This window comes from Gopherus flavomarginatus, chromosome 5 (genome assembly GCF_025201925.1).
Source record: "Gopherus flavomarginatus isolate rGopFla2 chromosome 5, rGopFla2.mat.asm, whole genome shotgun sequence".
NCBI classification, from domain to species: Eukaryota; Metazoa; Chordata; order Testudines; family Testudinidae; genus Gopherus; species Gopherus flavomarginatus.
In genome coordinates, this window is record NC_066621.1 from 68,151,316 (window position 1) to 68,166,393 (window position 15,078).

A 15,078-nucleotide genomic window follows, 5' to 3' on the forward strand; every position below is an offset into this window, starting at 1 on the left:
CATCTTCTGCCTCTACAGCTTGACCCTTAACTGTGATGTGTGTGTGTATCCTGTTTTTGTTAATTGTGTCAATGTGCATGCATTTCATTTTCACCAAATTCAGAAATAGTCCATATTCCTCAATGAATGTTTTTACAGACGCCAACATTTGTTATATTGCATCAGTGGTTACAGCAAAGAGTGCTGTGTTATCAGCCAATCTGAGGTTGGGTAAGACGTGTCCACCAATGGAAATTCCAGCTCCTTCCACTTTGTCAAAACCTTCGAAGCCTTGTCCCATTATTGAATAATAGTGACGATAAATAACTACCTTATTTAACAGTTGTAATGATTGTTTTTTTTTCTAATATTTACATGATAAGAATTTGTAAACCTGTTAATGCTTCCTAAATGAAGAAATTATATATAATATGGATATGAATTCAGGAGCAAAACCATCGTCCAGCTTTAAAAAATTTGGCTTCAGGTTTATGTGAGTGCAGTGAATTTTAACTACCATGACCACCAGCAAGGATGGTGAGATGTGTTCAAAAGTGGTGATCAGTGAAAAAAGTAAATCTGTGTTTGAGAACCTTTTTATAGTTAAGTCATTCTCTTCTCTCACTTGCTCTACAATCACTCCACCATTCTGCTTAGTAGCTGTTTGAGAATATACTAATAAATTAGCCCATCCCATGATACCCACTGTCAAGGAGTAGGTGGCAAATGGTCGATTGAATGGTGAACGTCCCCAGGGTGGAAGTTGCCAAAATGGATCACTCCATTGTACATCGCAACTGAATTCCCAAAATGCACGTACAGTTTTTTCATTTACCGTAGTTTTGATTGAAACAACCGATTTAAGATGCCTGAAAGAAAAAACATATTAAAATGTTTAAAGTCATCAAATATTGCGTAATAATAATACATGATGCTGGTTAAAGTAATGGGATATAGAATAGTATCGTTCCAGTGCTGGTACTGCTTATATATGAATGTCTTATAACTAGAGCTGTCAAGCGATTAATCACCCTGTTAAACAATAATAGACTACCATTTATTTAAATATTTTTTGATGTTTTCTACATTTTCAGATATATTGATTTCACTTATAACACAGAATTCAAAGTGTACATGCTCACTTTATACTTATTTTTGATTACAAGCATTTGTACTGTAAAAAACAAAAGAAATAGTATTTTTCAATCCAACTAATACAAGTACTGTAGTGCAATCTCTTTATCGTGAAAGTTGAACTTACAAATGTAGACTTATGTACAAAAATAAAACAATGTAAAATATAGGAGCCTGCAGATCCACTCAGTCCTACTTCTGTTCAGCCAGTCACTCAGACAAACAAGTTTGTTTACATTTTAAGGAGATATTGCTGCCCGCTTGTTTACAATGTCACCTAAAAGTGAGAACAGGTGTTCTCATGACACTGTTGTAGCCAGCATCGCAAGATGTTTACGTGCCAGATGCACTAAAGATTTATATGTCCCTTCACACTTCAACCACCATTCCAGGGGACATCCATCCATGCTGATGATGGGTTCTGCTCGATAACAGTCCAAAGCAGAGTTGACCGAGGCACGTTTATTTTCATTATCTGAGTCAGATGCCACCAGCAGAAGGTTGATTTTCTTTTTTGGTGGTTCAAGTTATGTAGTTTCCACATTGGAATGTTGCTCGTTTAAGACTTCTGAAAGCATGCTCCACAGCTCATCCCTCTCAGATTTTGGAAAGCACTTCAGATTCTTAAACCTTGGGTCCAGTGCTGTAGCTATCTTTAGAAATCTCACATTGGTACCTTCTGTGAATTTTGTCAAATCTGCAGTGAAAGTGTTCTTAAAATGAACATGGGCTGGCTCATCATTTGAGACTGCTATAACACGAAATATATGGCAGAATGTTTGTAAAACAGAGCAGGGGACATACATTTGTCCCCCAAGGAGTTCAATCACAAATTTAATTAATGCATTATTTTTTTAACGAGAATCATCAGTATGGCAAGATGTCCTCTGGAATGGTGGCCGAAGCATGAAGGGGCATATGAATACTTAGCATATCTGGCACATAAATAGCTTGTAATGCTGGCTACAAAAGTGCCATGCAAATACCTGTTCTCACTTTCAGGTGACATTGTAAACAAGAAGTGAGTATCTTTAACTCCTGTAAATGTAAACAAACTTGTTTGTCTTAGCAATTGGCTGAACAAGAAGTAGAACTGAGCGGATTTGTAGGCTCTGAAGTTTTACATTGTTTTGTTTTTGAGTGCAGTTATGTAACAAAAAAGTCTACATTTGTAAGTTTCACTTTCACAACAAAGAGATTGCACTACAGTACTTGTACGAGGTGAATTGAAAAATACTATTTCTTTTGTTTATCATTTTTACAGTGTAAATATTTGTAATAAAAATAATATACCGGTATACTTTGATTTCAATTACAACACAGAATATGATATATATGAAAATGTAGAAAAACATCCAAAATATTAAATAAATTTCAACTGGTATTCTATTGTTTAATAGTGTGATTAAAACTGCGAGTAATCATGATTAATTTTTTTTTAAATCACGATTTTTTTGGTTAATCGTGTAAGTTAACGGCAACGAATCAACAGCCCTACTTCTAAACGAATACTGGGTCCATCCCAATCCCATTCCTTGTTTCTTGTCTGCTAAGCCTACTGGAGAGAAGCTTGCAATGGATATGGCATGAAGTCCAAGAACCTACTTCTAGCCCCAAGTCTCTCCCTTGCCTGCAGAGAGAACTCCCAAAGCAGTTACAGGTCTGTCAATGTTTCTACTGTCTCTCAAGGATGGTGAATTTAATTCTCTTTTTTTGTGGAGAAGATGGTGTAGTTTTGCAGAAAACTAGTTATTGAGTTTAATTCATGTCTTCTACAAAACCAAACTCACTGAAATCCTGTAAAAACTCCACATACCTCATATACTGGGCTTTATTCAGTATTTGTTGTTTTGTTTCTACTGAGAATGCCCTACTTACACAGCAGACGAGGATCTGAATAAAGGCACAAAAAATGATTGTCTTACTGAGCATACTAAGAGGCACATCCCCTTGAGCACAATGCAAATCTTGAAATTTGCAAGTGGAAGGACTGTACTTTAATACAAAGTCTATAATGGCATCTAACATATTATTGAACTGTTTTCAGTTTCCTTTTTCATGCTGCTGGTAGCACAAAGCTGAGGCTGTGCTATAGGAAAATTCAGACTTACACTAGTGGTGCTTGAGTTTCAGATCCAAAGCACTCCTTTGTCTGGACTGCCTCCCTTAACTTTGTTCAGAGAGCTCTTAGACCATCCAAATGAAAATGAGGGCACGTGCCTGATTTGGATGGAACCACAGTGATCTGAGAGGTTTGAAATAAAAGGAGTTGACAGATTTGCGGGTTTCCTGTTGGAATCTAACTTTTAAAAGACTCTCTGGAGACTAACACTTTGTCTTTCATTGAACTGAGTCCTCTCATTATTACTGAAGGACATGTTATTCTTTAGTTTAAAATGTTAAACTGATATTCCATCTGTCAGTTTCAGAAGTAGGTCAGTATTTGATAAGTGTATGTATTAGAATTAGTTTTTGCTAGAATCCTCTCTTGCTCTCCTTTACGAATGTGCTTACCCAATTTTCGTAAGCATGCACATCCCATTTCGGAGAAGAATTTTGAGTCACCTCTGTTTTGTTTTTTTAAACTGTCCCCCATGATGGAGTTGGAGCTTTGTTGTGTGTGTTTGGTTTTTGTTTTGTTTCCATCTGTTCAAACAGCTTCAACCAGTTACAGATATGGGGCCAAACTAGTGTAAATAGTGACCATCCCCACTGATTTCAGTGGAAAGTGCACTCACTTATTTCAGGGCTGAATTCCGTGTCTTGCTTCATTGTCCTGAAAAGTACAATCTATGATCCTGGGGAAATCTCTGCATGTGCTTAGAGTATATTCAGAGAACATTTAAATATATTTGGTTTAATTCTCAAGTCTAATACCCAGCTCATTTTCAATGTGGTCCATCATTCTAGTATGACATTACTGAAAACCTTCTGATTAAAGCCAGCTCTCGTATGCATACTTTACCTCTGTGACCTATGAGTAGCTTGAAACCATTTGAACTCCCTCTAAATTGGATTCCCCTGGTTGTGAGTGTTACTGCCTGTCAGTTCTATGTCAGTTGGATGGAAATCTTGCTACAGAGGATGAAAGTTCATGGCTCAGTATTAATCTACTGGGCAAACTACATCTATTGCTTTCAGTTTTCTTGAAATATAGTTTCTGATGACCTCTGACAGGTAAAATGCAATATACAATGTTCTAATATTCATTTTTAGTGGGGATATTTAAAGTGTAGCATGTTTCACACATGTATGCCAAATAAATACTGTGAGAGACAATATTAAGAACACCGAGAAATGGCTATTGAAAATGAAGGCCTTATTAATATAACATGTTTGGGACTATTTCTATGTTGTTGTCTTTTTCTCCAGACAGAAAACAATGAGCTTTTCTTATAAGGAGGCCCTCTCCTGAGAAGCCAGTCCTGGTTCCCTTGATATCAAGTGAAGCAGGATAGGGCATCCAAATTGGTAAGGGAAAATGACTCAAAAATACCTGGAGCAGCACTACTTCCAAATGTGGCAGGATAAGTCATGAGGGTGCTTGTGCAGTGTGTCCTCAATACACACATGTGAACATTTAATTTAGTATCAACAAATGTTTAAAAAGAGAATGTGTACAGAATATTGCAGCCCAGGTGACACAATAAGTAACCCAGAAAGGGCCTGATTGCAGCGTAAAGGAGGATTTGCCAGTGTAAAGGAGCCCTAAACTGGGAGGAAATTACATTTGTGCCGCCTTTAAGTCAGTGGAAAGGGACCTTAATGTAAGTGAAAATCCATCCAGGTCCAGCCCAAAGAATAGAATAGGTGTGGGTTTGTCCGTTTAAGTCTGTGTTAAAATTCCTGCTGATTTCAGTGGGAGCAAGGTCTGGCCCTTGATTACTATCTTAGTCATTGAAATATGAGAAGCAGATCCTGCATTCCTTGCACACTCAAAATTGCATTTGAAGTCAGTGGAGTTTGGAATGAGGGAAAAAATCCAGGATTGATCTCTAACTGCTTATCTTGGCAAAACCAGTGTCACTTAATACAAATGATGCTCCTAAAGTACAAAGCATGGATCAAATTCATCCTTGGCATAACAAGGTTTCAGTCCTATTGAAGTCAACTGGAAGAAGTGACACTTCTGCCAGGGCTGAGTAGAGCCCTGTGTGCATAGAGAACTTCAGATACCAACACCGTGTGAACACAGAAAGCTTAAAGCAAAAGGCCTATTAATCTAAACAGCATTATGTTTAGCTTCTTATACTCTTCACCTCTTTTAAAAAACATGACAGTTCTGACAAACCAGATAGAATACCACATCTGGCAAACCGTTGCTGTGCTGCCATTTAGATGCTCTCAGAGACTGCCAACAATAAATGAATAAACAATTTTTTAAAAAATGGTAGGTGTAATTCCAGATGTTGACTATGTGATCATTCCTTGTACAGGACAGGAGCATATTTTCACATGAGTTCTGTGTTTGAATCCAGACTGTATTTACGCATTCATTTGCGACATTTTTTCCTGTGAGCCACATGCAAAAGTAAAGTTGTGAACTCATTATTAACAAGTGCAGAAGAATTACAGTCCAAAACAGGAGAGGTTCCTCTCTATCAATAGCTCTAATGCTGCAGTTGAATCTAAGTCAGTGAAACCCCTCATGGGTGCAGAGGTCCTTCTGTGTAGATCTGATTGATAGGCTGGGGCCTAGTGTGTTAAGTCCTTGTCTCTGAGACCAGAAGGCAAATAAAAATAATATAAACATTTTTATTTTTAAAATTTCATTATTTTTTAAGCCAAGCTCATGATTTTGGGAGGCCTGTTTCATGATTTTTTAGTGCTTGGGTTTGGCAATATTGAGCTGATGCAATATTAGTGTTATGAACTGTCAAGCCTAGTGCAAAAGAAAGTGATACAAAAGTGCAGAGGATAGATGCGTGTTTTAGAATGTCTTACAGTATGTCTAACATGCATTTGGCTTACTAGGGAGCTTCCCAAATTCTGAATCAAAATTAGCAGAGTATATTGGATTGATAGTAGTGATCTTGTCCTTTATTTCTCTTTTGTTCTGATTGTTGCCTGGGATAGAGAAACCCCAAATATGAAGAGATCACCTGCCTTCACTACTAAATGCTGCATTTTCTGATAGTACCGAAAAGTTTCAGCTTACAGTTTTCTTTGTGTGTTAATAAACTGGGAATAAGAAAAAATATTTAATGCAAACAGGATGAAAAATAGAGTAGTAGGTTTAAATGTATTTGTTGCTTATACGGCACCAGGCTAAGAATAATGTGTGCTTAAGAAAAAGTTCCCAACATATAGTGCAGTACAGACATTTCTACATGAGAAAGTCACAAATAAAAGGTCTGATCATGGAAAATCCAGAACATCTGCAACTTCCAATGTTATCAGTGACAACTGGCATTTCTTAGGACCTAAGCTCCATGAGGAACGCACAGATACTGCTTGCAGACTTAAGTGGGGATGAAGGGGACTCCTCTCTCCGTACAGTGTAAAATATGGCCATGGTCAAACAGACAAAGGTACACATATACTCCAAGATTTTTCCTAATTTGACGTTGTTACTTTTTTCTAAAGAGACCAGATGGGTGAGGTGATATCTTTTATTGGGGCAGCTTCTGTGAGAGAGACAAGCTTTCGAAGGTCAGCAGTTAGTTCATAGTGGTGAAGAGAATGATTTTCAGGCCACTGATATATCCGGCATCTATTTTCCACTCTTACCTCTAGAGATACCAATCTCCATCTCAAACCTGGGATGATTTGGATTTAGCTCCAAACATTGCAGATTTGGCCTGTGTGTAAAGTGGGCCCAAACTAGAATCCTCTACACAGGCGGAAAGTTGTGATCTGAATCTAGATCCTATCATTGCTGTTCAGCCCGACTCTATTTTTTTTTCCTTTGCCTTCTTCCTTACCTTTTTCATTCTCTTTTTCTTACTCTCTTTATTTTATTCTCACTCTCCTCTCTTTTTTCCATAGGTGAGAGGCTTTCCAGACCATTGTGATCAGTGACAGACATCTCAATGGACAGTTCCTTGTGACTACTGGGGTGTTACAAAGAGACAGTGTGGTTCTGCTTCTCTCAACCCCTTGCTTTCAGACTATGGCATGTGCAAGTCTGAAAGCAAAACTGGAATCAACATGATTCCTAGACAAACTAAAAGATACTTTGGTAAAATTCTAAATGATCTTGATTTTTATAGACTGCTTCTGCTTTGGATGGCAGTTTTTACAATGAAAGCATTGTTTTGAATTCTCAGTAATAACACTATCAAATATGACCTATGGGGTCAATATGTCTGAAAAACAAAATTATACAGAAAAGTTCCTGAAATTCAGAGTTCAGTCTGAACGGTGAATTGGCAGAGAAAAAAAAATACTTTTAAAACCTTGGTTTTGAGATTTCCTCCCATGTAAAGATGACATCAAAAGCCCAGGAACTCATGCCTGGATTGCTTTTAGAAGCCTGTTATGTATTGCCTGGAAATCCTCTCAAGATTCCACTCATTCTTTTTTTCTAATAAGCCTCCTATCTTTCCAACCTTTTATAGGAAGAAATCTTCAAGCTGTTTATTAACACAAGTTGTACTTAGGCCCATTGATAATTATTTTATATAAAACTGTGTGATGAAATTTCTCAAATTGAACTTTAAAAAACACAGTACAAAACTTGCTTGTGGCATTTGTTGTTTAACCACTTACAAATCTTCTTTAATTCTTACTATCTACACCTCACATTGGTGTTGTGGTAAGTAATTAATGTTTATACAGTGCTTTGAAATTGTAATGAAAAGAAAAAAGTGCTAAGTTTTGTAAATGATTACTTTGATATTAGTATTTTTCTTTCATACCTAAATAAAATCTTGATGCAGTTTTAATCAAACTCTTGATATTAATTTTTAACCTACTCTAGCTTTTTCTGTCCCTGCCCCATTACTTCCTGACTATTGTTCAGCTCTGAGAGTATGCTGCTAAATGGCAGCAGGAATAACATACATAGCTTGCAGTCTATGATCTGCATTCCCTTTGCATTAGGTGTAACGCTGGCATGAAAATCAGAGCCCCAGCTCCAATTTTTCCAGCTGTCTCTGTCTTCCTGTGATCTTTTGGTATAAATTTTCTGGCATGTCTTTGAATGTACAGGCTTACAACCCTTGATTGTACGTAGGCATGTCGCCAGCTCAAAACATGGATAAATCTGAACAGAATCATTGACTGTTTTGAACATCAGTAATTGTAGTGAGGTTGGTGACATAGCTGAGCACTAAAAAAACAAAACAGAAAAACAAACAAAAAATCAGAATGTCTGTTTTTTCAAGTTTATATATTAGGTCTGTTTTGATTTTATTCAGATGTAAGAATATCAGGATCTCTTCAGTGTAATCTTCAAGTTGTCTTTATGACGTCCCTTAATTCCTTCATGAATTGCTAACTTTCAGGCAATTTGTGCCATATCACTCCTGAGGTTACATTCTTTCTTTCTTAGTAAATTATTACTTTAAATCCTGTAATATATGTTCTATTTTCGTTTCCTTCTGTTTCTGTGAGGCCTTGAGCTATAGCCAGGATTTACACTGGTCACTGCAGTGTTCTGAGTAGGCACATGGCTAGCTTAGACAGGCTACAGTGCCAGGACCAAACATGACATTCCTTGTGAAAAGCCTGTGCCAAGCTGTAGGTCTGAACAGTTTAGAGGAGACATGATGTCACTGTCTACCTAATGTTAATTTGGACAGTATTTTTGTTGTATTTTTAGGTGTTCGTTTAAAAAGTAACAATAAAAAATGATCACTTACATTTTCTTAATTTTTTAGTTTACTATGTGGTTGCACAGCTCTTGCCCTGCATTTCTCATGTACTGGTAGTATTTCTGTTTCATTATTTTTCAAGCACTGTTTGATGACACTGATTTAGCAGTTTCTCACAGTTCACTGCTTCAGTTTTCATCAAATTATACTTCTAGTTACACTAGACACTTTCATCATCAATTTCCATATGCCTCAAAGACATGTAGGGACGAGTTTGCCAACACTGAACTTAAATGCTAGACAATAACTAGAGTAGAATAGTTTCCTCATAGAATGCCTGAGACAAAGAGCTTAGAACTCCACAATTCTTCCTTGTAGCAGGCGGTTTCTCCTTCTATGTGCCCAAAATCTAGACACAGATAACTGCTAGAGAATATTCATTTTAGTGTCAAATCAAAGTATAAAAATGAACACTAGCCAGAGATTAATCTTACTATGGTGTAGGAATCTTTCCAAATTCTGCATAGGAACCTACCTTCCATGAAGGTTCACTTCATGTGAATTAAACCTTAGTTCTCACTCCACAGGATAGAAGCATCATGAGCAGCCTACACCATATTTTCTATATAACAATTGAAATGTTTATTGCATGTATATTACAGTAAGTATGATGTTTCATATTTATAATGAATATGATTTCTGCCTTCAGGATCTAAGCTATTTGAAGCTTCAGATCATTGGTGCTACTGGCAAAATTCAGGACCACTAAGAGCCAAGAATTGTCGGACTGTAGAAAATGATCATGGAAAAACTTATTTCTTTTTCTCTTCATTAGAGCTTGTTCATTTTGTTTATGGCTAAAATTAAAACCAATAACTGTATGTAGATCAATTGGGAGATACTTCCACATTCTGATACTTACTCCCTTAGAAAACTTTTCGTGATATTCACTCTACAATTTCATTTTCTATAAAGGGAGCCCTGCACGTGAGCAGAATTTGTCCCATAAACTAGAACTGAATGTAAAAATGCTGGAGACTGTCAGTCATGCATCATCAAAACATAAAGTTAATTATGCTAAGCATAAAATGAAGCAATGATGCCCACATGTCTGAATGTAACAGAGGTTAATCCTGACTATCTGTTGACAATGATTGTCATCAATAGATTGTTTTTCTAGTGTATGAATACCATTAGTACATACAGAATAAGGGAATCTGAAAGGGAATATCCCTTAAAATAATCTTCAGGATTTTAACAAAACAAGAGCACTGTGAGTGAATCTCTATGGCAGATTTTGCAATTGTTCCATATGTGGAACTCCCACTGATGTCAAGGGAAGTTTCACATATGAAATGAGTGCATTATGTGCAGTGGAGCACCACACCGAGAGGAGAATTTTACTCTAGCGGTAGGAATGTTGGTTCAGTAAGTCTTTCTTTTACTTAGTGCACATAGCGTAATAAGAACTGTCTTTGTCTATGCTTGACTTCTCTTACTAAAATCATAGCCAGAGTAGGAGCATGAGACAGAAGCTTTCTGAGTTGGTTGTGGCTTCCCAAGACTCTGATCATTTTTAAGTGGAAATGTAATGTGATTAGAGGGTTTTAGTCAGTACAGTATGCCTCTCTGCACTGGCTCAGAACCCCTGTTCAATGCTGCTTCTGGGTTAAATAATCTACATGATGAAGAGGGAGGGGACTGTTGCATAGGTCAAAGGTCAAGCACTATTGATGTTCATGATAATGATCTTTGCTGTATGAGTGTGCACTTGATTTCTGTCAAAACCTAGAGTACTGGAACTTTTCCCTACAGTAGGTATATATGGTAGCTGTGAGAGTGGCTGGGCTGCAGCCACAAAAAAGTGAAATTACTGTTATGATATATTGGCTCTGTTGCCTGTATTGCAGCAAAGTCAACACTTTTAAGCATCCTTAATCCTCCCACATTACATCGGCAAATAAGTGGTCATTTGAGAGAACTGATTTAGTGAACAGTGTATGCATCTGTCATCTACTTAACTGATACAGAACGAGCAGGAAGTGTGGACACCCAACATTACTTTTAAGCAGGATTCTTTTGCCTTTTGTGTTCAAGACCTGAAAGTGAACTGCCACAGATAGTTGACCAGAAGGCAGCCTCCAAACATCTTTCCTCCAGTCATGGTCTCTCTTTCCCACATTTCACTAGGTTTCACTGTCTGTGGACCCTAAGTGCTCCTGATGTAATGTCTGTGCAATAACTATATGTGTGAATCAACGCTAACATTTTTACAGTACATGAGTATATATAAAACTGAAGTAACTATATACCCAGTTTACCAAGGAGTTATAAATCACTCTGATTTCCTTTGTATTTTTAAAAATAGCATTCGGTAGAACAAAAATTCACTGCAATAGTTTCTTATCTGGGTGCATTTATGGGTAAATACACTTCTGAAAATTCCAAATGTAAGTGATAAATCCACATATTTTTACATTGCTTTATTATTTTTTACAGAGAACAAGTGGGAATATTCCAGTTAACTAATTTAATTTAATAGGAGCAAGGCAGCAGATGACCGTTATCCTGTGACAAAGTTCTGGTCCACTGAATGTAAAAAGAATGCCCAGAGGAAACTGGTGATATTTCCTTTGGTAGCCTTACTCCATGCTCTATCAGCCTTACAATGACATATCCCTCCCTGACTGAGGATGCTGATAGCACAGATGAGAGTCACATCCCTATGAGAATTGTCCCCTTCTCAGAGTCTTGGACTGCTTAAGTGGGCAGAGAGGAAGATGGACCTTGGGTCCTTTCCTAAGATGCAGTGTTTGCTGGAATGTTCGACAGCTTAGTTTCTGGAGCTTGTTTTTGTGAGAGGGGGAAAGTCAAATAAAACTATAAACCAGAAGAAACGATAGAGGGATGAGATTACAGAACCCTAAACCTTGGACACGAGGTAGCATTCATTTTTTCAGAGTTCAGTTAGTTGCTGTTTCTTTTTGTTCTATTTATTTTCTTAGTTGAAAGCACTGTAATAAGAGCTTTCTAGCTAGTCTGGATAGCTTGTAGTCTGAACCCTCTGACTTCTGACCTTATTCCGTATGTACTAATGGTATTCATATAGTCAAGCAAACTGCCTATCCAATATGCACATTTTCAGGCCATAAAATGTGGAAAAAACCAAAACCCAGTAGAAATCTTCCTAGATCTAACATTAGATCTTCTCTCTCGGGTGTGATGACTGATCCAATGGGTTAGTGATTGCTTTAATTGTCTTCTCTTCCCCAATTACTTAAAAATATATCCTTTTTACCAGATGTGTGGGCCTGCATGGCCAAATCCCACTGACCTCTGTGTGAATGCGATCAGACCATTGGTCTTTGTTGGAGAGTTCTACTTGCAGATTTCTTACTTGAATATGTTGCTACTAATTAATGATCACTTGGGGACAACCAGATTCCCAGATCGTACCTTTCTTCAAACAAGAATCGTTAACTCTCTAACCTTAAAATGTCAAAACGTTGTAAACACTAAAGCAATACAGAATGTACAGAGTATCTCTTTAGTGTTGCATCCAAACCAGAAGAAACTTTCAGTCACGCTGGGTAGCGCTTTACTGCAGAAATAGTCCCATTGAAATAAATGGCGCTGTTCATGGAGTAAGGCACTGAGTAAGGATGGCATAATCTGACCCGTCGATTGTTTGCTCCTTTGGCCAGGAATTGTGTAGTCATGTATGTCTATCCAGGACTGCAAACACCTCCCAGTACTATGATTTAAGTCAGAGTCTGAGAGGTCATTTCTTCATTTCCCTATGGAAGATGTGCAAAACTTTTCTTTCTTTAGGGAAACCATCCTTAAAGAAAGACTTTAAAAATGCTTTTCTTGTACAGTTTTACAGATGATTTAGAGACTTTCCAAAGTGACTGATGGAGTTATGTGCACAAATCCGTTGACTTTCACTGGGGGTTGTATCCCTAACTTCCTTGTGCACTTCTGAAAATCCTACCCTTCTTTCTTCTGTTTGCCAGAGATAAAATACAGTGGTATTAAGCAGTGGGACTGTGATGGGAGCTTCTATAGAATCCTATTTGTTTTACAAAATAATGAAATCCGTAATGAAACTTTTAATAGGCATCAGCCTAGTCTGTGTATTTCTTGTAGTTCATTTTAAATTAATGTAATGTAAAAAAAATGTCTAGAGTCTAAAACCATGGTTACATAGATCTTTTTTTCCCATTAGAACTAGGAAGCATTTATGTAAGCATTTATGTTTGTTAGAACCTGAAGAACATTTTTAATTTTATCCAACCAGAAAATCAAACTTGTGGCATTCACAACAAACCGCTTGTTTACTTTTTCTATTCCCAAATGTATGCCCTTAGATAATCTCATCACCGTTTGTATTTATAAATCAAAGTCCCCAGTTGGAATAAAGAGAGACTTACCACAATTTTTCTATTCTTGCTTATCTTGCATTCTTGTGTTTAATTTTTTTCAGGAACTTAACACTTCTTTATCAATTAAGGAAGAATGGCGGGAAAATAAAATAGGAAGTTGTATTCCAAAACACTTTTTAATCAATCTAAGAAGATTTGCTGTGCTGGAACAATCTCAAGACCACATCTATTCCTGTTTCACATCCTTCCAGAGTAGCCAGTGATCTCTAGTGGCCTCATTTTTAACCAGTGATCACTTAAGAACATTTTGGCCCCAATTCCTTCCTCCTTCCTTGTACTGTCAACTTGACTAATGATTAAATAAAAATTCTTGCCACTCCTCTGTGCATATGAGAGAATTGCCTAGGAGGCCCAGAATTGTCAGAAATTAATTATTTTATTAAAAGAATTTGGGGTCCAGTGTGTCCCCATTTGACTGGAAATGCTGCATTTCTCAGAAACATTTTCAGAATGGTGATCTGGATGACTGGGTAATGACTTAGCACTTAGACTGAAATGTGTGGGTGGAAGCAAAGTGATCTGCAAGTTGGAGTAAATATATGCCCTCAATTTACAGATGAGGAAATTGAGGAACAAAGAAGTGCCCTAGGTAAGGCAAATGAGTGAGAGAGCCAGGAATAGACAGCACCTGTCTCTTCTGATTCTCAGGCCTGTGCCCTATCCAAATACTTCAGGGCAATATTTTTTCCAGTGGTGGAATATGTTTCTCTGAAGTTCAGTACTTTAAACGCCTTTTTTTGGTGAGACGGAAGACTCGCTTGTTTGAAGACCATTTTTGGCAAAACAAATGAAATCTCTTTGGGGCCTTACAATGATCACTCTAAAATAAAGCCCAGAAGAGCCTTCTGACCAGCCGTGAAAAAACTCCTGCAACTTAATATATTTTAGGCTGCTTAGTGAGATAACTGTTAATTTGTTGCATATGTACGCTGCTGCCTTTGCTCTCATACTGGATTTCTACCTGATGATAGTCTAGATCTGTGAGGCTGTCTTCAACAAGAAATTTAGTCTGGTTACCATGCTTATCCTAAGGCTGGCCAAAGCCAGCAGTACTTTTAAATGCATAGGACCCTACTGGGCATCATTCTTCAAGGTCAGATAGAAATAGTTTTATCAGCCTGATTTTCTGGGTTTTCTTTGACATTTCTCTCCCCCCTTTGCCCCTGCTTGTATGATTTTAGAAGTCTTTTCTTCCATTTGTTGTCTTCAGAGAAAAAGAACAAGCAGTTCCAGTGTTTACTTTGCTTCTGATATGACTGTTGACACAATTACTATAGGCTTCTTAAGAGGAAAGGGGTGTGTGTGGGGGGAAATCCCAGCAAACTCTACTAAAAAAAAAAATGTTTATTATGCTTTCTTCTGGGCACTGAGGTTAATTCTTGCTGTAGAACATTTAACACATTTCAACCAGCCATAGTATTTGTACCTCCTGCATTACAGAAAATGTGCTTTTCACAGGGAAAGCAGAAGTGCAGAAATCTGGGGGAGACAGAGTTGGGTTTTTTCAGTCATAAAGTATGCCTACTTTGTTCTCACCTAGCCCCAGCTGAGGGCTTTTCCCCCTTCAGGACTGGGGAGGTGTTACAATGCAGGTTTGTTTGTGTGCTCCCTTATCCGAAAAGTCTCCTGAATTTCCTGCCTTTTATTATTATTTATTTCAAAAGCGATGCTCAGTCTGTCTTCCTCCTTTGACCCAACTAACACAGCTCCTCTCCTTTCTTTCTCTTCCAGGCTCCATGGGAGGGGGAATTGCAGCAGTTTGG